Below are 25,922 nucleotides of genomic sequence, written 5' to 3' on the forward strand. Positions count from 1 at the left end.
GCCGCATCTTCATCTTAGTATATTTACTAAAGTGTGGATTTTTAGAAGTGGAGATGTTGCCTATAGCAACCAATGTTAATGAAACTAAACATGCAGATAGGGGCAGTGCAGCCTTAAAGATACATGCAACTCTGCATATGGGTGAATATCCACATTTAGGGCCTCATTTATCAAAGAGTTTTATCATACGCAATGAGTGATAATACTTGTTGCATATGATAAATGGTGCTCCAGCCAATCAGCTCCCAACTGTCATTTTTTAAACAAATGACAGGTGAGAGCTGATTGGCTGAAGCACCATTATCATACGCAACAAGTTTTATCACTCATTGCGTATGATAAAACTCATTACTAAAAAAGTAAAAATATATATATTTAAATTCAATAAAAAATATAATTTTACTTGTCCTTTTACTTACCTATCCATTGTTACACCGCATTTTTGGGCTATGTATAGGATGTAAAGCCAAAGACGTTACTTTCCTAATTTGAAGAATAAGAATGGCATCATGTTAGTTTGATAATAATACAGTAAAGCAGCACATATAGAACAGAACACCCTACAGCTAAAGCTGGCCACACATCTAAAGATTATCTGTCCAACCAGCCAACTAGTTGATTGGTTGGAATGAAAATCTGGTAACGTATGGGAGTAAATGATGATCAGCAATTTGCTCCTAAATGACAGAAAACAGATGAAAATGGTCGTCCGACAAGTTTGTTAAATATTTGATTTAAACAACTTGTTCAAACAACTGTTTTTGTCCATTAGCTGGCACTTGGGTGCAAATTGCTGATTGTCATTTGCTTTCATACCTTACCAGATTTTCATTCCAACCAATCAGCTAGTTGGCTGGTTGGACAGATAATCTCAGATGTGTGACCAGCTTAAGTCCTAACAATCCAATGACAGCATATTTTTCTCTTATTGTCACTATATATCCAGCAATTGGTACAATTTATGTAATTCACATCCCCAATCTATAATGACTCTGGGCCTGATTAAGAGCAACACACAAAGTGGCACCTGCAATTTTTAGCCATGTGTGGTTACTTAGGCTAAAATTCTCATCTCTGCAGATCTGCAGGGCTAATCAGGGTAGCACTGAAATCAGCTGGATCTGGAGCTTAGCATAAATTTGCCGTTGGGAGTGTTGTGGGAATGTAGGCAGAATTGTGTCCTACACAGAAGTAAGAATGTGCAAATATCTGGCAATAACAAACTAGAGATAAGCAGTTCGGAACCAAACTTAGGGGGTTACGAGTGATTCCGAGTACTGGTTCGGGTCTTCCTTCCACGTTAAGATCCCAAAACAAAGAAAAACGGCATCTTCCCGAAGTCGTACAGTATCTCCGTGTTTTGGATTGAAAATAAAAGTCCGTCCCTCATGATCGGCACCACTTCACAAAGGAGAATGAAGGGAGAGGGTGTGGGACTGTGGGCTGGAGCACAGTGTTGAAAAAAACTGGTTGGGTACGGGATGCTGGTGTTCGTGATCCAAGCGGTCAGAATCCCAATGCCACCATCCCGACTAGATTACCATCCCGACGGCTGTAGATAAGTATCCTAACCTAACCCTACCCCACCCTCCCCGATGCCTAAGCCTAACCTTCACCCCTAGTGCCTAAACCTATCCTCCCCCTCCCTGCACCGTAAACCTAACCCTCCCCCTAGTGCCTAACCCACTCCCCAACCCCGCTACTTACCTTCGGGATTCCGATGGTCGGGATTCCGGCGGTCAGGATGTCAGCGCATCTATTCCGATAAGCGTTGAGATACCGGTGTCTGCATTCTGACCACTGGAATCCGCGCTGTCGGGATATTGAACGTATCCTGAAAAAAACACCATTAGCACGCCATCAGGGTGCCATTAGGACTAGGAGGAGTAGGTATGATGCAAAGTAGTAGCTGGAGTAGGTGCCTGGTGGAAAGGAACAGGGAACTCAGGTAACCTCATGGTGTGTTTGCTTAACTTGTCACACACACTGACTGCACACTCCCATATTGCAGTGCAAGCAAACAGGCTACTGTTTGTGTGGTGGTGTTGTTATTTGTGTTTTTTTTTAGTTTGTTAAGGTGATCCTACATCTTTTTATCCCCCTAGGAAATCTATCACTGCAAAATACTTTATATTATATATATATAACTGGGGAAGTCCTGTGGAAGTCCTTTGGGATGAAACATGTTTGGGCTTGGTTTATGACAGAGACGCTGTGACATTATCGCTCCAGGAAGCGCTTGTGGATTGGAGAGGACTACCGGGGTGCCAGCTGATGTGAGATGATCGGCGGTCCTATTTCCTATTTTTTTATAAAAAAATAATTTCTTGACTGGTGTAAAAAAAAAAAAATCTCTATTCTTTTAATAAAACTGCATGGTAAAGGTAACAGTCCCTCCTTTTCCTATCTCCTTGTTTGTACATTTACTTTGTGTGGTGGCAAATAAGTTGAACAACAATAGCTTTACTCCTGTCCAGGTGTCAAAAATAAAACCAATCACAGATCAGTCGATAAAAGAGCAGGATCAGCAACCCAGTTCTAGTGCTGTTGCTGCTACCAGTCATAGGGGGTCATTCAGACCCACTCGCGAGCGGCAGTCCGCTCGCAAGTGGGTCGATGGTCCCCACTGCGCATGCGCACGACGGAGGGAGCTCCGTCGTGCGCATGCGTGAGACCCGACGAGCGAAGGACTTTCCTTCGCTCAGAGTGTCTCATCAAAGGGGGCGTGCTGTCGATGGTGACTGACAGCACGCCCCCTTTGGTGGGCGTGCCGGGGCGTGCCTGCCAGACGGAGGCGTTCCCTTGGGAACGCCTACCGTCTGAAGCCGGCCCCACTGACATCACTAGACGTCACTCCTGGCCTTGCGGTTGAGAAACCCAACCGCAGGCTTTTACTCGCAGTTCCGATGGTCGCGATGGTCAAGACCATCGCGACCATCATTTTGCACGCTCGTATATGCAGTGGGTGGTGACCCACAGCTATACGAGCGTCCAGGAGGACGCTCCATATTAATGGAGGTGGGCCCTGATTCAGAGCGAGCGCTCTGGTCAGAGCGTCCGGCTCTGAATCAGGGCCATACTCTACATCTACTGTACTTAGCGTGGTCAATTAAGGTGGTCCATTTATGCTACATTTTGAAAACATTTTTCCTTTAGTATAAAATGTAGCAGTCATTTTGATACATGAAATCAATAACAAAAGCACCCAAGACAAAAGATTTTGCTTATTAATATTACTTGTGAAATATTTCCTTAAAATAAATCCTCATTAAACAGAATGCTTGCAAATGGCAAGTTTTCAGTGATTAAACACATTCATAGAGAGTGAATGAATCAATCTGTTAGAAATCGTGGTCACGACTTGTTCCTCTCCAGCAATTTACTTCCTTCTGGCAGTATTGTTTCAGTTCCGCCGGTTGCCAGGCGATCTTTATACCGCAGGGTGTCACGTGTTCTCCACAATGCGGCATGATTGGTTCCTCTTCTTATTTGTGCACGCTGGCCTTTTGCCGCCTCGCTGAATATAGCGTTCCTAGTGGATCTCTTGGCTCTGCTGAATGATCAGCGTTCCTGTTGTTCCAGATTGTAGTGAACCCTGCATCACTGGCTCCCCAGCCACTCCATCAGCTTACAAGCTACTACAGACTCTCTGGCTGCTCCATCGGCTCTCCAGCCGCTCCATCCATTCACAAGCTGCTACAGGCTCCCTAGCTACTCCATCAGCTCACCAGCCACTCCGTCAGCTTGAAAACTGCTACAGGCTCCCTAGCCATTCCATCGGCCCTCCGGCCACACCATCAGTTCTTCAACTTGTACTACCAGCTAAAAGCCACACCACTGGCTCTCAAAGCCACATCACCGTCTCTCAAGCTGCACCATCAGTTCTTCAACTTGTACTACCGGCTAAAAGCCACACTACCGGCTCTCAAAGCCACATCACCATCCCTCAAGCCGCACCATCAGTTCTTCAACTTGTATTACTGGCTCAAAGCCGCACCATCGGCTCTCAAAGCTGCATCACCGGCTCTCAAGCCGCACCATCAGTCCTCCAACTTGTACTATCGGCCCCCCGGCCACACCATTGGCTCTCAAAGATGCATCACCAGCTATCAAGCTGCACCATCAGTTCTTCAACTTGTACTGCCAGCTCAAAGCCGCACCATTGTCTCTCAAAGCCGCATCACCGTCTCTCAAGCTGCACCATCAGTTCTTCAACTTGCACAACTGGCTCAAAGCCACACCATCAGCTCTCAAAGCCACATCAATGGCTCTAAAGCCACACCATCAGTTCTCCAACTTGTATTACTGGCTTTAAGCTGCATCATCGGCTCTCAAGCCGCACCACCAAGTTGTACTACTGGTTCTAGCTGTACCACTGACTATCTTACTGGTATCCAGTATCTTGTGCTATTCTGTGGTTCCCATAGGTAATATGTGTAAACCACTACTACTCCGAGTTTAAGTCTAGGCGGCCACTTAAGTACCAGTCAACGTTTATAGTTCTAAGGGAACAGTGGGTGGCTTTTAGTGGCAGAAGACCTTGCTAGCCTGGCTTCTAGGAGGTTTACATGGAGCAGCCTAGGGAATCATAACACAATCAATCAATCCATTAATTAATCAATCAATCAATACTTTACCTGGCTTCCAATAAATATTACTCCACCTCCATTTACTGTGCTGGCCTTGGGCCTTTCATTTAGTTGTTGATTAATGAACACATTCTATACCATTATATAGTCTATATTAAACTGCCATTCTGTCTGCCACTGCAGTGCCACTATGTTTCCTAGATGAGCTTTATTGTTTTTTTAAAAAACTGCCATATGATTGTGCCACTGCTCTGTTTAGCCAGTCACTTTACTACAGCTTTTGACCAATATAGGCAAAAACAATATTATGACTGGAAATTAATGTTATTGAGGTTAATAATACTTTAGGAACAAAAACAGGCCCATATTGTATTATTTTAGCTGTTTTTATATATATATATATATATATATATATCCAATATCAAAACACGTGAAGGTGGTTTTGGCAAAACTAAAACACGGCGATCTGTGCACATCTCTACTAATAACCCTGGATAGGACTGACAGAAATACATCCTGATGATGATGATGACAACTGCTCTCACAAACAAATGTGTATGCAGCCACATTTTCTGCCACTGAATACTGGCAGAAATCCACGATTATTTTTGATCATGCAATGCACACTTTGCATGCGGCTCTGAATCAGGCCCTCTATTTTAGGATACATTTTAAATAACTAGACCTGCACCATGGTAATTGGGTATTCTTAATGCAAGACACAGGGAAAGGCATATTTTGCTAGTGAATTTTAATCTTCTTCTTGTTGGCCATTTGCTTTGTATAACCAATCATTTAGTTACACAGAACAAAGGTATGCACTGCCAGTGGCTAAACCGTCACTTGATGAATAGGTTCACCAGCAGACTGATTAGCAAAGCAGAAAACCTATGTACTTCTCACAGTAAAAGTCAACATTAAAGTTTGCAGTTCCATCCACAGAGACTTTGTGCCGGTGGCTGAAAGATAGAAAGAGGCTTTGGCGGATGCCCATGGACTGGCATGAAAGACATCAAATGATACTGCCATCTGACCCAAGGAAATAGAAGGGTCAGCACAGGTGCACAGAGCAACTGGGAAAGCAGGATAATGAATTCAGTTTCCTTTGTAACCAAGATTAGATCTGACACAAAATCTCCTAGAAAACCATTTTATTGCTAGAAGCCAGCCTCATATCTAGACACAGCAGTGCAAACTCACTTGGTTCACAACTGACAGATTATGACCATTAATACATTATGACCATTAATACATGTGCGACCTGATCGCACTTACTAACCCCTTAATTGTTCTTTAGAAGACTGTTTGTAATGATGCAGAGCATTCAGCAGAAAACTTACTTCATATAATAATCATTTTCTCAATAACGCACTACCACCTATATTTTCAGTGCACACTAAAATAAAAAGGAAACCTAAAGAAAAGTACTTTTGGCAGAAGTCAATCCACTGTACATCTACACAGTAACTTTAAACTACAAGTTGCTTAACATGTAGCAGCTGCTTCTAAGACTGACAGATATGTAATAGATTCAGGAACTTATTACAAAAAATATTTAAGATAACGCAAGTAGAGTTTGTTCCATTTTTTTTTATTTACCAAAACAGTGGATGTGCAATGTCCATTGTTCAGTTTAATCATCTGAACGTGTGATATTCAGGGAATGTGTCCAGATGGAAAAGACCTATATTGGATTTAATAACTTTGATACTAATTTTCTAAATCAATCATCTATAAGGAACAGAAAGGTTAAGCTCCTTGTTGACACTGGTGCACACAGGGGTGGGATGGGAACTTAAAGTGGTACAATTATTATTATTTTTTAAATAGGTCTCATATGAACGTTCATAGTCAACTTTAGACAGGGCCAACAAAAACATAGGTGAGGTTAGCAAACTGTTAACCCTAGCCATAATACAATAGAGGGTCTTCCAGCGACCATTAAAAAAAGAGCTTCCCAATAACTGCCAAACAATACAGATAGCATCAATGTAAGTGCCATGCAGTACTGAAATTATTTACATTACCTCCATACAGCACATTGAGTATTCCACTGAGTGACATACATATAAATATAATCCATGTCACCACCATACAGCACAATGAGCATCCCATAAATGTTATACAGTTCAGTCCAATGCCCGCCTTATTGTACATTTAGAATCCCAGTGTCTGCCATAAATACATTGAGCATCTTAATTACTGCCAACAGTACACTAAGCATTCCAGTGTCCACCATAAAATATATTCAGTATCAGATAGTGCCAGACAGTACATTTCATTGATCATCTCAGGGGCTGCAAAATTGTTCATTGAGCATACCTGGGACTGCCATAAAACAAATTGGGCCTGATTCAGAGACGGACGCTCTGAATGAGCGCTCACCCTGAATCAGGGCGTTATTTTTATTTTTTTTGTTCGGCCTCCTGGCCGCTCGCATAGCTGTGAGTGACCACCCACAGCTATTGCGAGCGGCCAGGTTGATGGTCGCGATGGTCAAGACCATCGCAACCATCAGGCTTGCGACGAGACCCTTGTGGTAGGGTCTCGTGGCCGCAAGCCCCAGAGAGCTTCTGGCTCTAATAGAGCCGGAAGCTCTCCCTCTGACATCACTGGTGATGTCAGCCGCCCCCAAACGGCAGGCATTCCTTTGGGAACGCCTCCGTTTGGCCAGCCACCCCCCTGCCTGCCTACCAAACGGGGCGAGCTGTCAATCACCATCGACAGCCGGCTCCATCGTGCGCATGCCCAGTGGGCAAACATCGACCCGGTTGCGAGCGCTCAGTGCTCATTGTGCATCCTAGTAATGACCATTCAGTACATTGAGCATTCCAGTGACCACCATACTATACATATGGAATCAACTTCCACCATATTGTACACCAAGTGACAACCATATAGTGCATTCATTCGCATGACCATAAAACAGTACATTATGCATCCCAGTGATCACAATATAGTACATTAAGCATCATAGTGATTGACATATCACATTGAGCATCCCAGTGGCTGCAATACAGAACATTGAGCATTGCAGTGACCACCATGCAGTATGTTGAGTATCTCTGTGACTGCCATACAGCATATTGAGCTTCCCAATGACCACCATGAAATATGTTGAGCATTTGAGTGACCATCATATAATACTTTGAGCATACCAGTGAGTGCCATATAGTACATTGAGCATCCCAGGAGCCATCATAAAATACAGGGAGCATCTCAGTGACCAAAATACAGTATATTAAACATCCCAGGGACCACTGTAAATAATTGAGCATCCCAGTGACTGTCATACAGTAAATTGAACATCCCATTTAGTGCCATAGAGTACATTGAGTTTCCCAGCTATTGCCATACAGTATATTGAGCATCCCAGTGTCCCCCTAAATACATTTAGCATCCCCTTTAATGTTAAACAGATTATTGAGCGTACCAATGACCACGTTAAGGTACTATGAGCATCCCAGATACTGCTGTACAGTATACTGAGCATCCAGTGACTACCATATTGAACATTTAGCATCCTAGTGACTTCCATGAAATACATTGAGCTTTTCAGTGACCACCACACAGTTCATTGAGCATTCTATTGTAGTGCACATGGATATTCATAATAAATTAGTTAAAAATTCCTAATAAATCAGGTAAAACTAATTAATTAAAAATTTTATTCCATCTATTACAGAATTAACACTTTTCTACAGACAATAATAAATATATATTTTAATGGGGAAAATATAGTCTTGTGACATTTTCTATATATATTTTGTTTAATTTTAATATATCATAAATTGCTTTCCTGTAAATCTATATTAGTTATTAGCCTTTATTTAATAAGTCTATTATTTGTTCTATGTACCAGGTCACAGTTAGGGAACCTAGAAAGTGGCATAACCATGAGGAGTTAGAATAGGAGCAGGGCATATGAGACAGGACCTGGCACCCCAAGAATGGCTGTTTGATGCGACTGCAGCAATAGTGTATGAGGACACATCTGTATACAATCATATATGATAATCACTAAATCTACTATATAAAAGTGAAAATTTGTCCTTCTGTCTTTCTATACAAATCCACAGTTTACAAGCCAAGATCATGAAATTTTACATACGAGCATATTAAAACACGGCGGAGGCAAATAAAAAAAATTGAAATCGGAATTAATTACTGTTAATTTATAATTTATTAAACACCACTATTTTTGCTGTATGCTCATTGTGGGGCCTCACGGCATATGGGTAGGGCCTTGGAGCAAGCATTTGTGTTGTCATGTTTTGTCATGCTCTTAATGTTTATTATCGAAGAGAGCTTTAGCAGGCTTTCTCAGCTCTCTGACTATACCAAATTACGCAACAACATTGAGTTCTTTCTTCGAACTGTGTCAAAATGATGACTTTGCAAGGACCCCGCTGTACTGGGAGCTGCCAAAATATTACACATGGAATGCTTCTCAAAAAGTTTTTATGCGCAGAAAACAGGGAGTCATTGTAGATGGTCATCCTGGTATCAGAGCAACAGAAGCTCTTGGCCGTTTTCACACTGTACATCCAACAAATTTTGAATGCTTCTATCTCCAAAGTTTGCTTTACACCATTACAGGTCCTACTTCCTTTGAAGACCTTAGGACTGTTGTCACACTTTTCGTGAGGCCTGCCTAAGGAGAGGTTTGTTGGAGGATGATGTGTAAACAAACATTCTTAAAATCCTGGGCAATGCTGGGTACTCCAGCTAGTAAAAAATAAATTTGATATTAAGACTATTATGATCTTTTTTCGTACTAGGAATATTTTGTATATCACTAGTCCATTAAGCATTTCTGCAGTGGCCATATTGCAAATTGAGCTTCCCAGTTATACCCATTTGGTACATTAAACACCCCAGTGATCACCATAGTGTACAAGGAGTATCCCAGTTACCACCATGCAGTACATTGAGCTTCCCCGAGATCATCATACAGTATTTTGAGCATTTCATTCACTATAACACAATACATTGAGCATCCCAGTGACCAATATAAAAAAATACTGACCATCCCAGTAACAATACACTACATTGAGTATCCCAGGAGCAATAAGTTGATATATATATATATATATATATATATATATACACAGTATGTATACTGTGTATATATATATATATATATGTATATATAATTAAGTCCAAAGATCCAAAGAATGGCAATAGAGCCAGAATCAGGGCACTCACTGCTTGTTCATAAAGAAAATCCAATTTTATTGATCCAATATCACCAAAGTTAAGTCGACGTTTCAGCCCCGAAGGGTCTTTGTCAAGATAGATTCATAGAAGACATCTGTTCAGCATGGAACCAGAGAGCTCTGGTTGCATGCTGAACAGATTCATAGAAGACATCCGTTTAGCATGCAACCAAGCAATGGTTGCATGCTGAATGGATATCTTCTATGAATCCATTGCTCTATTGCCATTATTTGGACTTTATTAATGGAATGACACTGGTCTTTTCTTTAAAGGAGCACCCTGCATAAAGTGACATTTGAGATGTGAGTGCAGATTATTTTTGTATTTTATATATATATATATATATTTATTTATTTTTTTTCAACTGCCTGGGACAATTCTTACTCACCGCTCCCCTCCCAAATGCTGTAGCCTACACTCAGATGAGGAAGCGGCCATTGTGGAGGAATGAGATCAGGGAGGCGAGAATCAGAAGATAGTAGGGGAGTGAGGAGATGTACGGGTGGGAGGAAGAGTATGAATTCTGATTAGCCTGGGCTACTCTACAATATTCAAAGAGTAAGGTGGCTTGTCCCTGGGGAGGGGGCATGGCATGACCATCAACCAGGAAGCTTAAGAACAGACTAAGATCAAGCCTCAAAAAACACTGTGCACCCAGGCAAGGAGTGCAAACTAAAGATCTATATTAAAGAATTAATTAGAAGCCCCTGGTGCAACCTATGGCCAATCCGCCACTGGGTAAATAGAAATTATATTTTTTTTGTGAAAAATGTTGATCATGGAGAAGGCAAAGTTAAGCTGAAGATATTATTTTTGATTCATCAATTTTATAGTTGAATTTTATTTAAAAGTGTGACTTTAATGCCAGATGTTTGGAAAACTTTAACTCAAAATGTGTTTTATCAACCAATATGTTATCATAAAACAGTAGTAAGGAAAGGATGTACTAGGCCTTTAAGAGAGATAAAGTGGAGCAAGACAACGCACCAAATAAACGGCTCCTAACTGTCACTTTACAAGCTGTGTTTGAGAATTGACAGTTAGGAGCTAATTGGTTGGTACTTTATCTCTCTCCACTTTATCTCTCTGCAAGGTTAAGTACAGCTACCCCTAGGTCATTAAGTATATCTACCCCTAGGTCATTTACATCTATATGTGAACAATTATATATATTTTTCTTAGTGTTAAAAACACACAATTGTACTACAACTTTGCACATTTTTATGGTCTATCTGTCCATCTGCGGCTTGATATAGCACACCAAGACTAACACAATGGGCCTAATTCTGATAGTCATGCAAATGGTCAATGTTTTTCAACTGCGCATTCATCTAAGTCCCACGGTGTATACGGACAGATGCGCAGTAGCGGTTGAGATGCACAGTCTCAGAACTCTATTAGAAAATGTATTGGGCATTCCAGGGCAGTGACTGGGAGATGGCTATTCAGACGCACAGAGATGCATTGTCTATTGGATGTTAGGCATAACTGGTTACGGACTAAGGTGCTTACTCGCTTACATTGGAGTCCATACACTGACGGAGAATATGAACCTAGTATGGGGCTGGTGCAAGTTTTGATTGTGCCCTTGCACATTCAGATGCTCGTTTGTACACCAGGGATATTAGCATTAGCTTATAGTCACAGACATGACTACGGCAAAAGACACTAAAGCAGTCAGAGCAGCGACTCTGAATCAGGCTGTATAAGTTGCAATGTCATGTCCCTTGCTCCTGGCTTGGGGGTTAATACAAGTAACTTAATTACAATATTGGTGTGCACTTGCAAATGAGCAAACCTAGTGGTGTATCTACACTATTTAAACAAAAGTGATTGGACACCCCTACGTAAGCACAATGCATACTATTGTGTAATGTGGCAGTTTCAACAAGAACACTTGGTAGGGAGGCCCATGCACTTGCAGTTCTGCAGAAACAACAAATGTTTATATCAGGACGACAATGCCACCTGTCATGTTTCCTACGCTGGACTGGTATACAGAAAAATAAGTAACCCGGATGGACTGGCCAGCTCAGAGTCCAGATCTTAACCCCATTGAGAACCTCTGGAACGAATTAGAGCGATGGGTGCGTTCTAGGCCAACTCAACCTTCTTCAGTGTCACAGATGGTCACTGTACTGTACTTAGGGCGGAATAACAAAACATACCGCCTGCTTGCCAAGAAGGGTGTCTGCAGTAATCACTGCACGTGGTGGACCTACAAAGTACTGACGTCAATAAAATCTTGTTCATCTATTTGCTGTCAGTGTCACTTTTGTCTACATGTATAATGGGTGCAGGGTGTGTGCAAACTGCATACAAACTTTATCAATGCATCCTATTTACAGTGTCCCTAAAGCTAATGTAAAGCTATACTGTATGTTGATGATGATCACAGCACCAGCTCAATCCTTTACAGATAAAAAATGTAGCTCCCTCCTAAATCAATAACCAGCACAGTATTAAAGACTGGGACTAGCCTCCATTAGCACAGAGGACAACAATGCATATAACGAAAATGAGGGGTATAGCAAATTTTGTGCTTTGTGTGATTAGATCTTAGAAAGTGCAACAGTAGCTTTTAAATGCATAAGTATGATATACAAAGTGCAGAGGTATAATTGTGGAATGCAGATCCATACATTAAATATTATATATAATAATCATTAAGCATACAAAATAGTTTGATGGATATAGCTTTTTATCCAATTCCTAACATATCCTTAATGATATAATGTCATTATTCAGTAGTTCTGTGATACAATGCACGCACTGTAGTGCAGCAGCCATGTTAGTTACCTACTTTTCCGGTGTTCTGTTCTTATCTGTAGAACCGTATCCTTCTTCTGCATCTTCCCAACAATAAACATGGTCATGTTTCTCCAGTATTATTGAGCATTCTTGCACACACTGCCCCGCAGCTGATTCTCAGCTCTTTAGCGTGCACTGTGGGACGTAGCGGTAACTTCCACTTACAGCTTGAAGTCCGTGGTCTTCAGATTAACATCTCCATGTGGATGATCAGGCTTAGTTTGCATAGTTTGAGTTAGTTTCATATTAGAGATGTGCGCTGATGCATCCAAACACCAGCATCTAACGCACAATTTAGTACCAATATTACAGTATGCTTGAGAGTAGGATTATGTTATTCATATAATACATATCCCATAGCTACTTTATCTGATGACTAAGGGGTAGATGCACTAGGCCTTGGAGAGAGATAAAATGAAGAGAGATAAAGTACCAAGCTCCTGTCATTTTTTAAATAAAGCCTGTAAGATAACAGGAGCTGATTGGTTGGTACTTTATCTCTCTCCATTTTATCTCGCCCCCTAAATGAGACTGAATTGAATGGAGCTAGGCAAGCCTTATGTCATCTATCCATTGGTTGCTTTATGTTATGCATATAACGTATCTTTGCTCCCAGCTGTGTTCATATTTTCTAGGGTATTCCTCTTAACCACTGTGTAGGCCTTATACCCCAGGGATTCCTGTGTGATGCACCCGCTGCATCGGTGGTAGTTCCGCCCTTGGTGTAACCTCTTTTTCATCCAGAGAAAGCAATGCTTCTTGTTATAGACTGTATTCTGGAACTCATATAAGTCTTTCGCTATCATTATGATTTTGCTGTACCCGATTGCTCCACATGGACAACACTCCTCTCTCTATTCTCTCTCACCTCCTCCGTTAAGTTCAAGAGCATTTTGATACTTTTTGTATTGTAAATTGGACAATAGGATATACTTCTTTGAAGCTTTACATGATTTGTTTGTGTGTTTATTGATATTGCCTCCATACACCATAACATACAAATAAGATTAGCATCTAGTAACACAGCACAGACTAATTTTGTGATTCGGTGCCTAACCACACCAGCAATCATCAGGCTACAATGAGATTCCACAAGCAGTAAACACAACCTATGTGTAAGCATGAGGATAAGTCATGGATAGTATGTTCATCGGGTGCAGTGTTGATACCTAACAATTTCTTCAATACTCTAGTGTGACAGTTCGGACTCCTTTCCTGGTACTGTAGCTCCTAATTACATACCCTAGTATATGACACGTTTGAATGCAGTAACACCCCCCTCATTGCTAATATTATTTTTTGTTATCGTTAATTTGTTTATTAATACATTTTACAATTTTATACAAAATCTGTATTATTTTACTTATATTAAATAGATTATTCATAATGCATCAGATAAGAATAAGAAATAACTGATACACAACACATAATATTGTATTACATTGACAGTTGTCTAGTGCAAAATGAAGATCCATCTATATGACAGGTAAATCTGTACAATGTGTTTTAAGTTGGATTTATCTATATCCCAAATGCATAAATATGCCAGATGTATCTGTACAATATGTCTAACTAAAAATTCACATGTGAGACTGAATGTTTGCAATCTTTGTGCACATTTAAATTTACAGTAATCTTAAATCTGTCCCTATATGTACATAAGTTCCACAAGCCCCAGTATGCCCTGGCATGACCTGATAGTTATGGCCACGCTCAATGACTGCCAGAGGCAGGGCTTGCCAATACTTGTTGTTTCATGACAGTTCTTAATTCCTTCTGGGAAATTAAGATAAGGACTGTGATGAGATATCTGGCATGCCTTGCCTTTATGTTAAGCTGGGTATACACTGACAGATATATTGACCAATCAATTGATCGGCCAATATATCTGGTGCCCGCCGGCCAGTATGTACCAGCGATATGTCTATGAATGACGTCATTCACAGACATATAGCGCCGGCTGTGCTGCACAACCGATGGACAGATATATCTGCAGACTAGAGATGAGCGGGTCCGGTTCTCCGAGAACTGGACCCACCCGAACATTGCAATTTCGAGTCGGATCCAAGACCGGCTCAGGTTTTCCCACCTGACTCGGATCTCAAAACGAGGCAAAACGTCATCCCCCCACTGTCGGATTCTCGCGGGTTGTGGATTCTATAAAGGTCCCGGTGATCGGCGCCATTTTCACTCCAGGTGTGGATGGTGAACTCAACAGACATGTTGCTGTTACTGTCTGTGTCAGTGTGTTGTCCAATTTGTCCTGTCAGGGTCTCGGGCTGATGGCTGCTGCTGTGTTGTCCATAAAGGGGCTGGGGCTGCCAGAACCGGCCCTAACCAAATTGGTGCCCTAGGCAAGATTTTGTCTGGTGTCCCCTGGCAGATAATTCCACCACACTACACTTTACAGACATTCTCCCCACCTATTCAAACATTATACTCAGTATCACTAACCTCTTAGGTGTTCCTCCCTTTTCTTTCTTCCTCTTCTTTCTTCCTTTAGGAGTCTGGCAGAGGACATAAAATTGTGATTCATTTGCACCCATTTTAACATACAGTATCTATTACATCTCTCTCTCTCTAGATAGATAGATAGATAGATAGATAGATAGATAGATAGATAGATAGATAAGATCCAAAACACGAGGAGATACAGATCCAAAACCAAAACAGGAGGGTCGGCGCACATCCCTTCTGCAGACATATCTGTCCATCAGCAAGTGTTTAAGGCGTTCTGCCGACTGCCCATACACATGCAGAGGCAGCTGTGGGGATGGGGATGGCCAACGGGACCAGCGGCTGCCTGGAAGATGATGGTCATACAGTGTATATGAATGACCATCATCTACAGATATATCTGCAGATCACTCGCTATATCTGCTAGGTGTATACCCACCAATAGATTTGTTTTAATTTATGGTGCTAACATCAAAATGTATACTAAGCTTATATATAAAGGGAATTAAGTTTAGGGTCCTATAATTTGCATGAGTGTTACAATGTAATTTAGGACTCTAAGAAAAATGGCCTGTTAACCATGCGGAAACGCTAGTTTCTGAATATTTAAGTTACCGGGTGTCACTACTCTTGGATGGGTTATGGATGCGGCCCGTATTTAGGGAGTTTGTTAGACCTATGCCTGAGGCGCGGAGTCTAATGTGCCGGCGGTATTCACCAGGGACCCTCGCAAGAAGGTATGGACTTGACTGCGTCCAACACACAGGTCGCGGCCCCCAGAATAGGTTCCCTTATACAGGTGCTGGTAAATTCTGGACACAGTGGAGGAGACGTATAGCATAGTCGACAGGCCAGGTCAGAACCAAACGGACTAGACGGTACCAGGGAGCAGGCGAAAGTAGGTCACAGGGAATAGCCAAAGTCAAAATCAGATATCAGGTGCAGTACCAGGGGTCAGGCGAAATCGGGGTCACAAACTAAGCCAAGGTCAGAATCAGGTAACGGAGTATCACAGGAACACTGGAGTATGGTGAATGAGCCTATACTCTGAAACCTGTCTGGTGCCAGAGACTTCCTCTTATAGGGAGAAGTCCAATTCTCACGCCAAACGTGACTACACGTTTAGCGCGCCTGTCCCTTTAAATTATTTTCAGGTCGGCGTGCACGCTCCTAGGAGAGCCACGGGCGCCTGCACTAGAGAGGGAGATCTAGAGGTGATTTCACGGCAGTGGGGGCCGGGGATTCTCCGCCGGCTGCCCGCCGTCGGAGGTTCCAGTGCTGCCGGACCCGGTAACTACAAGCCGGAGCCCGGAGCACTGTGACACTGGGCCATTTATCATCAGGGGTCTGAATAGGACCACCTGATATTCAGCAAACTCCAAAAATGTAAAGTTTACTGAGTTTGCCTGCGAGAACAAGCTCCATCTTCAGATGGCGTTTCATCCTATGGGAAGGAGTTCCGGCGATACGAAGAGGGATCCGAGTGGATCCCTCCACCTTCTCCTCACTGACTCGCCGGCAGCTTTGTGCAGAAGTTGGGCGCGGGGACAGGTAAGTAACGCAGCTACTTCTGTAGCTGCCAGGACAGCTGCTTTATGGAGCAACTGTCCCGGCAACAGAGCAATAATGAGTTGCTCTGGTGTTAAGTTATCCTTGCGGCGAGGGGGATACTAAAGTATAATCCGCGGTGAGGTGAATACTAAAGTATCGTCCGCGGTGAGGTGAATACTTCGTCATCGGGGGCCATATATGGCCTCCAATGATAAATAGGCCCCTAAACCTCATTATTGTCTGCTGGACTATTTACTTTAAATCACAATTTACAGGCCCTTGTCCTATTCTGTTTGGAAGATGTATATTATATAGTATATACATTTAACATTGCATTCTACCTTTTCTGGAAGAAAATACCAAACATATGCTGACAATTGGTTAGCTCATATGAAATGTGCCTTGGTTATATTTATTACCAGTTATATGTGATGCTAATTTAAAACAGAAGTGTAAGGGCAACAGCTACTGTTTTCAATATTATAATTCCAGACATTAATGTCCTTTTCAGTGAAATGTACCTGTAGTATTTATTTGCCAAGTGGGGCATACACCTTTAAGAAATGAGAAAGAGACAAATGGCTGTGCTGGGAGTCGATGTGGCCTTTACTTAAACAGAGCTATAAATCATTAGACTGCCAGTGCATGGGAACACTACTGGAAGAACCAACTGCGCTTCAGGCTAACTATACAGGGATACAAGGTATGTTTGTAATAAAACAGCAGCTATGTAGATATTAACCCTAAACTGTACAAGGTGACAAAGATACTCTGACACTCAGTGCTAATTATTAAAATGGTAGGAAAACGTACAGCAACAAGCTAGTTGGGTGTCTGTGGGGATTATTTACTAAGTCTTGGATGGAGATAAAGTGAACGGAGATGACGTACCAGTCAATCAGCTCCTAACTGTCATTTTTCAAACACAGCCTATGACATGGTAGTTAGGAGCTGATTGGCTGGTGGTTTATCACTCTCCACTTTATCTCCATCCAAGGCTTAGTAAATAGACCCCTCTGTTTAATGGGATTGTATGCTTCTCTTAAGGTAATAGCTGATCACAGCTTTTGAAAACAACTCACTTGTAAAGGGTGATTATTCCAGATTACCAGGGCAGCATATGATTGGTTGTGAGTTGGAGAAGGCCATTATCACTGATACGTAGGAGCAGCAGCCAGCAACATCACAAAACAAGGCAGAGAGTATGCAGAGTGCACCATACTGTAGTTAATTTGAATGATCAAACAACCCTATCTACCCCATTGTCAGCCAATGAGGAAAAAGGATATATTGCAGTGATTGGGGTGCAGCAGGGCACAAGCAGGGGTGCCATGGGTTGAGGGTCAAGCAAATAGTACAGATGTGCACACACCCCCATGTTTTTTAATTCATAGTCATGTTTTGGTTTTGTCAAAGCCACCCTGATGTGTTTTTGTTTTGCTTCTGGATTTTAAAAAATGATTGATTAAAACAGCTAAAATCATATGATTTGGGTCTGTTTTGTTCCTACAGTACTATTAACCTCAATAACATTAATTTGAGTCATTTACCATCAATTTTTACCACCTATCAGCTCACAATTTTGTTCACCAATATTGGCCAAAGGCTGGCTGGCTAATCTAAGAAATAGAGCAGCGGCACCAACAAATGGCAGTTTAAATGAATATAGCACATCTATGAAACATTGCTGCACAGGAGTAGCAGACAGGATGGCAGTTTAATAAGCTATACAACCCGATAGAAAGAATGTTTTCATTAATCAAGAACTATATCAAAGGCCTGAAGGCAGTACAGGGAAATGGAAGTGGAGTATGTAGTGGAAGGCAGGTAAAGCATTGGTTGATTGATTGATGATTAATTAAGAAAATGTAATGTGAGACATGGCCTAGCAAGAGCTGTTCAGCAACTGAGAAGAGAAAAGGCCATAAAAGAGTATAATGTTAATATAGCCAAGGATTCCTAACAAGCTGGTCATACTACCCCCTCCTTCCTAATTGGTTAACAACCCCAGTAGTACATTTATGAGGTGCACCTGAGAGTCTGAGTATGAGGGGAACTACCTCAGAGACCCGAGAGCAGTACAGGGAAATGGGTTGGAGTATGTAGTAGAAGGCAGGTGAAAAAGTATGATCAATTAATTAAAAAAATTTAAATTGAGACCTGGCCTTGTTTCTTCTTGTTCATATTAGGCCTTGTTTCTTCTTGTTCATATTAGCAAATAATACTAAATATGCTCCATAATTATGTTAATTTTTTGTATATTTTGTGAGGCACCACATTATTTCTGGTCAAAAATGTGTTCCAAATTAGTAATGTGTTAGAGCAATAACCAATAAAATCTTGCACAAAGACCATCATCAATGCCCCCAAACAGCCCATAATGTATTACATATGCTAGAAGTACTACCAAAATTATAATCTCTGTTCTCTCACTAGTTGCTATTGTTTGTCTTTGCCCATGTGTGGAAGCCACACTATGCACGTGCACCGATTGTTTTGTGATCACGCATGGGATTCACGTGCAAAATGAATGACAGGTAGTCAGCATTTGGGGGAGGTAACAGGGGTGGTTAGAAAAACGCAGGTGTGTTGGAACATTTAAACACTGTTTTCTCGGGGCGTCCTAAATTAGCCACTGCATCCCTGTTCGCAGCAGAGGAGCCCTGTGGATGTTTGGAGACCCGCTATGTCTACAAGAGCTTAGACTCACTGGGAAGCCTGAAGGCCGCCTGATCTGCGTTCAGTGTTTCCGATGTTTCCAGTTACGTGCATGGGTGGCGATTGTGAGATGCTTTCAGTGGGTGTCTCTAAGTGCTGGATGGTGAGTGTGTCATTAACATATTTTCGCAATTCCGATTCATGAGAGATTGCAGCTGCGATGGCATTTTCTTTGACATCTGAATCAGGTCCTATATTCTTTAAAGTGAGAGTTGTTTTATTCTTTTTCCTTAATAAGAGTAATTTGGTCATTATTCTTCAGTAGTATTTTCTTTATCATAAATGTCCAGACTATACACCTAGCAGTTGTTAGTTTCCCTTTCATCCAGGTCACCTATACTGTGCCATAACTATTTCAGGGTGTGTTAAGAATGACACCTCTTTTAAGCCCTCCTTAGCCTGTGATCTTTGTAAATACTGTATCAAATGTTTGAAAATACATTTATTCACCTTTCCTATATAATTTTACAACTGTTATCAGCCTTACCCAGTCTGTGGTGTGATATTATATGTTTGGTACTAATGCAAATGGTGTTAAGTTGTGCTGTAATACTCTCTTATTGAGAAATGTTTTCTATGTTTATCGTGTATGGCCCTGCTGAATCATAACTAGACATTTGGGTGAGCGACACCATCTATGTTCACCCCTCCCCTGTATATGTGTTGGGGCAAAGGTAGTCACTGTAGGTGGTGCTACATGTCACACCTTAGCTATGGATTAGTCAGGGGAAAGGGCTCGACAAATCCCAGGCTCCAGGTTGTCATGGCGATGAAGATTTGCAGAGATCCTGGTCTGTCAATGACAACAGTGAAGGTTTGTTTAAAAACTAGACTAGACTCTGCTCTGTCCATCCACCTTAAAGCACTGTATGACTATCGCATCCACCGGTAGTCATGCAAAATGAGGACCCAACCCCGTTTTGTGATTGGCTGCACTCTGTTTCAAATTTTGAATGGGTCCTGCAGGATGAACTGCAGCACTGACAGGAGAATGGGACTGGTCTGGCTCTCCTCGCAGCTAGCACCACTTTGAACATGATGTTCTCAACTGCCTCCGCCATCCATTCTGTCATCACAAGCAAGAGCAAGCAAGCTCCTGGGTCCATAAGCAGAGAGAACAGCGCTGGGCTTCCTTGAAGTTTCCCTGATAATCAAAGCTGCACAGAAACCCAGGCTTGAGCCACGTAGACCTGCTGTGTGAGGAAGAGGGCTGCTGTGTGACTGTCACTCAGAATAATGCTGTAGGCTTGCCCTTTCACACTTGCTGGACAGCGTGGGCTGGTTTATTAGAAAGCTCTCCCAGCTGCTCCTACTGCAGGAGCTCTTCCTGAAGATCATGAATGTACACTTGCCAGCAATAGCAGGGACATAAATTGCAGGGGCTGCTGAAAAAGACCAGCTCCAAGGATCCCTTGATAGACCATCTCAGATACCTTCACCAGGATTAGCTTTTTATCATCTCCTCCCCAGTGCTCCAGTAGCTGCCCAGCTACAAGTAAAGAGTCAATTAGACCAGTCAGATCATTCTGCTGGTGTCTCAGATCCTAGCCCATGCAGTAGATGCAGGGACAGCAGCAGCTTTGTCTCCCTGTACACATTAATTAAAATGATTCACATTTTGGATGCACTGTGGTGTGGTATACTATGTATTGTGGTCACTCTGGTGTGACATACTATGTTTTGGGGGCACTATGGAGTGGTATCCTATGCAATGGAGGCACTACATTGTGGCATACACTGTGTCGGAGGTGCTACATTGTGGTATACTATGAATTGGGGGCACTACGGTATGGCATACAATCTAATAGTCAATGATAGTGAGTGCACCCAAAAGTAAATAATTGCACCCAAGTTGATAAAACCTGCTGTGCTTTTCCTGCCAAAGCAAAGGTTCTGACTACCATACACTACCCCAAATCAATACAATAAATAACCCTAAACAGATCCTCTACAAATAAGAAAGCCCATCCTCAGTTAAATGGATTCCATCAGGCCTGTAAAGGTAACTTAAACAAAAGGAAAGGGTGAAGTGCCATGAAACCATCATGAGCCAACAAAAACTTTGCCACAGAAGTATTAACTTTTTTAGAGGACTCATCAAAAGCTACAAATTTTGATAGCCTCTCTAAACTAACCTGGGAACTATATCGGACCAAACCACCTTACAGCCAGGCCAGGCAGACATGAACTGAGAAATATCCCCCATGCTGGAATATTTTAAATTAACTGCAGTAATTGTTCTGAGATATTTACCACCAAGATACATAACTAAAATATGAGGCAAGATGTACCTGGCAACTGCCTCCAACAATCTCTACTTAAGGGAAGCCCAAAGCATACCCCTAACATCATGTGTCAGCGGCAGTGATACATTATTGGCTCACCACCCTGATAGGCAACTCATTTAGAAATTAGAAAATTGATTAAAGAAATGATAAATAAATAGGGAAAACTTTTAAAACTAGAGGATCTGCCAAAATAAAAAAATTGTATTTCAAAAATGAAAATTGAATTTTAAAAATTAACAACTGAATACACATAAAGAGAGATTGGGAAGACAAAACTGTAGGGAGGTAGCAGGAAACAGATGACAAAGGAAAACACAATTTAACTCGGCGTGAGGAGAAAAAACATAAAACCTGCTGAGGGACTGAGAAAGATCAGAATTCAAATGAGGCCGAATTAGTTTGAATTATGTCTGACTAGTCAGGCCAGAAATGTTAAAAAAATTATGTAGACTTCTACTGTGGAAAGTGGCAAAAGCCCAAAGTAGGATGGATAAAGAAGACAGACAAAAAACACAGGACAAAAACCACACGTAAAACAACAAAGAACAAAAAAAGAAAACAAAATCACAAAAACAACCAACAAAATGTATTAACAGTCACAACTCAAACAGCTCACCAAATATAATGCCTATAACTGGCCGACTTCCACCTGCCATAATTTCCACAACAAGAAATTCAGCAGGCGCCGCCACTACCATTGCTGCTCAGATTCTAAAGGGATGCGTTCCAACGTTGCGAGGAGAGAAACCAACTCCAGTGATGCAGCACCTCAAGACCCAGCTAAACTGATATTTTATTAAAGTAGAACCATCACAATGCACCAGCCAAGAACCAGTAGTCTTCAGTTTCAAATATTAGCAATCAAGGGCTAATGGACAAATCTGCACGTCATCACACCTAGCCAAAGATACCCCTGCCAAACTGATCTTAGAGCACCGCAGTCAAAAAAGAATTGTCCTCTCTCCCATGAATACGTCAGCACAGAGCAGATTAGACGCCATTTTAAAAGAAGCAACCAACTCCAAAATTCATAAAGCCCCATGGAAAAAGCCAACAAAAATAAATACATCTCAAAATCAGAGCATGCTACATGTGCCAAACTCTTTGAAGCTTTCAAAATCAGAAAGCATTTAGTCAGGTCAGGAAGGCCCTGTAAACACAAAAAGAAAGAAATACCAGCCAAGGCACATGTCAGCACATATCTAGATCACCCAGAGACATAAAGACTCCATATAAAAGAAAGCATCAGCCGATGCCTGCTCTTACCTCTATGTCAATGACTGCAAGAGAATTCCTCCCATTCTTCCCAAGTGCAGCTATAAGTGGAAAAAGTGTTCAGAGCCAGCGTTCTTCATTCCAGCACAATCACCTGCCAAACAAATGGCAGGCAATACTCACCAATTGCATCAGCCTCAGGAAAGAGATACCTAAATCTAGACCACTGGAATCTAGACAAAGCATCTGTAATTATATTGTCAACACCAGGCACATGTTTGGCTTTGAAAACAACATTACATTGTAAGCAAGGAAACATCAGCTACACAAGAAGATGTTTCAGCCTATTAATGGATTAATGGTGTGTACTATGCCAAGGTTATCACACCTGACTACTCTTATTACCCAGCCAATTGCCCCAAATCTCCAAATTGACAACAATAGGAAAGAGTTCAAGAAGGAGGTCTTAAATCAGTCCTCTCGATACCCACTCTGCAGGCCAAGGAACACAACACCAGGAACCATTGAGGTAACCCGTGGACCCGGCAGCATCAGTGAATAGCTGCAATCGGAAATTATCTACTGCCGGCACTACTCTGAGAAGGACACCCTTGCGGTTCTCAAAAAAGGTAATTCAGGTTGCATTTCAAATCAAATGACACTCTAATAAAATGAGAAGGCTTTACCATGCCAGCTGTAGCTTCCAATCGAAAACCCTACCCATAGGGAACACACTACAAGCAAGGTTAAGCAAGCCTAACAATGGCTGAACTTGACATAAAGTGATTTTTTTTTGCAGCCAAACAGAAGTGTAAAATTCAAACACGCTAGTCATCTGACCTAATTGCAATTTCTTATACACTTCAAAATGGTAGGAAACTCCTTTAGCAGATTTCAAGTTCCTACAAGAACCCAATGCAGCTGAACTCACAATAGGTAACTGAAAAGCAAACTAAAAAACAGAAATTCTGCATTCATCCTGTTAAGATACCAAGCTAACCATTTGGCCATGGTTACCAAATGGATGGGAGAAGAAGCCTTACTTAGGACCCAAGGATCCTGGAGTCTAGGCTGCCTTCTGATGCCCTCCAATCTGGAAATAGTTAGAGACTGGGTGAGCCCCCTTACATCACAAATCAGAGGTGATGAGAAGGACACTTCTAGCCTTGACAGCAAGATGCGTTATTAAAGAAAAAGCATTCACCCTTGAAGGATGACTGAACAGAAATGCAACCTAGCTCAGATTCAATGAGCTGCCACCAGTTCTGGCAGAAGACAGCTAGGCTGTGTCACTTCCAGCCACACTTCCACATTTTCACAACCAAAATCCATTATATAGACACCTTCCTGCTTACAACAAAATTCCTTATCATAAGCGTGCCAAGTAGATGAAGATATGATGAAGATATGTTATGATATTACCATGTTCATCTGGAGTATAGAAGGTAACAAACTGCAAACTCATAAAAGTTGAAGTATAACTTAAATGCCTTAAATCCAATGCCACTCTTAGCCCTAGCAATCCTCATGTCCTTACGCGCAGTCTCCATTTTCTAAAGAAACATTGTACCTTGTCAATCTTGTCCTAACAACTTGGACATAGACCATGAAGAACCTCTTTGTTGTCACAATGAAAACCACCTTGACCCAAACTCAGTGGCGGATATACATTTTTGGGGCCCAGAAGCTTGAACTGTTATGGGGGCCCCTTTGCAACCAGAAACAATAGGGCAACATCCAACAAGGTCCAAAGAGCCTTGCTGCCCTTGCAACCACCTTGAGGCCCAAATGGTGGAGATGTAGAAACTGCCCAGAGAGTGAAAGACTGTAGATAGATAGATGTAGAAACCCCCTAGAGATTGAGAGACTGTAGATAGATAGATAGATAGATAGATAGATAGTTAGATAGATAGATAAAGAAACCCCCCAGATAGTGAGACACTGTAGGTAGATAGATAGATAGATGTAGAAACCCCCCAAAAAGTAAGACACTGTAGATAGATAGATTTAGAAACCCCCCAGATAGTGAGGCACTGTAGATAGATAGATAGATAGATAGATAGATAGATAGATAGATAGATAGATAGATAGATATAGAAACCCACCAGAGAGTGAGACACTGTAGATAGATAGATAAATGTAGAAAGCCTCCAGAGAGTGAGAGACTGTACATAGATAGATAGATAGATAGATAGATAGATAGATAGATAGATAGATAGATTTAAAAAAAACTAGAGTGAGAGACTATAGAAAGATAGATAAATAGATGTAGAAAACCCCCAGAGAGTGAGATACTATAGACAGATAGATAAATGTATAAACCCCCCAGAGAGTGAGAGACTGTAGATAGATAGATGATATATAGATAGATAGATAGATAGATAGATAGATAGATAGATGTAGAATCCCTGCAGTCAGTGAGAGACTGTAGATAGATAGATGATAGATAGATGTAGAAATCCCCCAGAGAGTGAGAGACTGTAGATAGATAGATAAATATATGTAGAAACCCCCCAGAGAGTGATAGACTGTAGATAGAAAGATTTTGAAAACCCCCAGAGAGAGAGACCATAGATCATAGATAGTTAGATAGATAGATGTAGAACCCCCCCCCATGACAGAGAGACTGTGTATACATCACATACATAACCAAAACTTACTCACTACCTCTGTACTCTGTAGGATCCGAGCTGAGTCAGGTCTCTCCCACACGTTGCATGCTCCCACCTCTGAGCTGCATGCCATCACTCAGTCAGCTCAGCTTTCAGTTTGTGGTCAGCATTGCAGGGCCGACTTCTGGCAGATGGGACAGCACAAATGGAGTTGGAGCATCTAGTGGCACCAGTCAATACTGCTCTCAACAGTGACACTGACAGCAGCTCTCTATTTTGCGCTAGGCCGCTCATAAGAGCCATCCTCTGGTCAGAGCTGTAGATATAGTGTCTGCAGGCCATTACTGATCAGGGGAGGTTTCTGGGTACTCAGAACCCCGCAATACATGCACTACTGTAGAGCATATTCTAAGGTCAATTTTAAATACTTCAACCCATTGGCTCATGATTCTATCACTAAA

At 41.7% G+C, this 25,922-nt stretch overlaps 1 protein-coding gene across 3 annotated transcripts in view; it reads left to right on the plus strand.

The window, feature by feature from the left end:
- Positions 1-25,922, plus strand: part of LOC148542938 (protein NYNRIN-like) — a 487,471-nt gene that overhangs the window by 295,312 nt on the left and 166,237 nt on the right. The window contains exon 5 of one of the 3 annotated variants that reach the window (XR_015875094.1): positions 17,140-17,195. The exons of the other annotated variants lie outside the window; for them this stretch is intronic. The gene's annotated coding sequence lies outside the window, so the exon portion shown is untranslated. Of the gene's footprint in view, positions 1-17,139; positions 17,196-25,922 lie in introns of those variants that run through there. 3 annotated transcript variants of the gene reach the window in all.

The sequence above is a fragment of the Taudactylus pleione genome, unplaced genomic scaffold, assembly GCF_031769625.1.
Source record: "Taudactylus pleione unplaced genomic scaffold, aTauple2 ptg000007l, whole genome shotgun sequence".
In the NCBI taxonomy this organism is placed as follows: domain Eukaryota; kingdom Metazoa; phylum Chordata; class Amphibia; order Anura; family Myobatrachidae; genus Taudactylus; species Taudactylus pleione.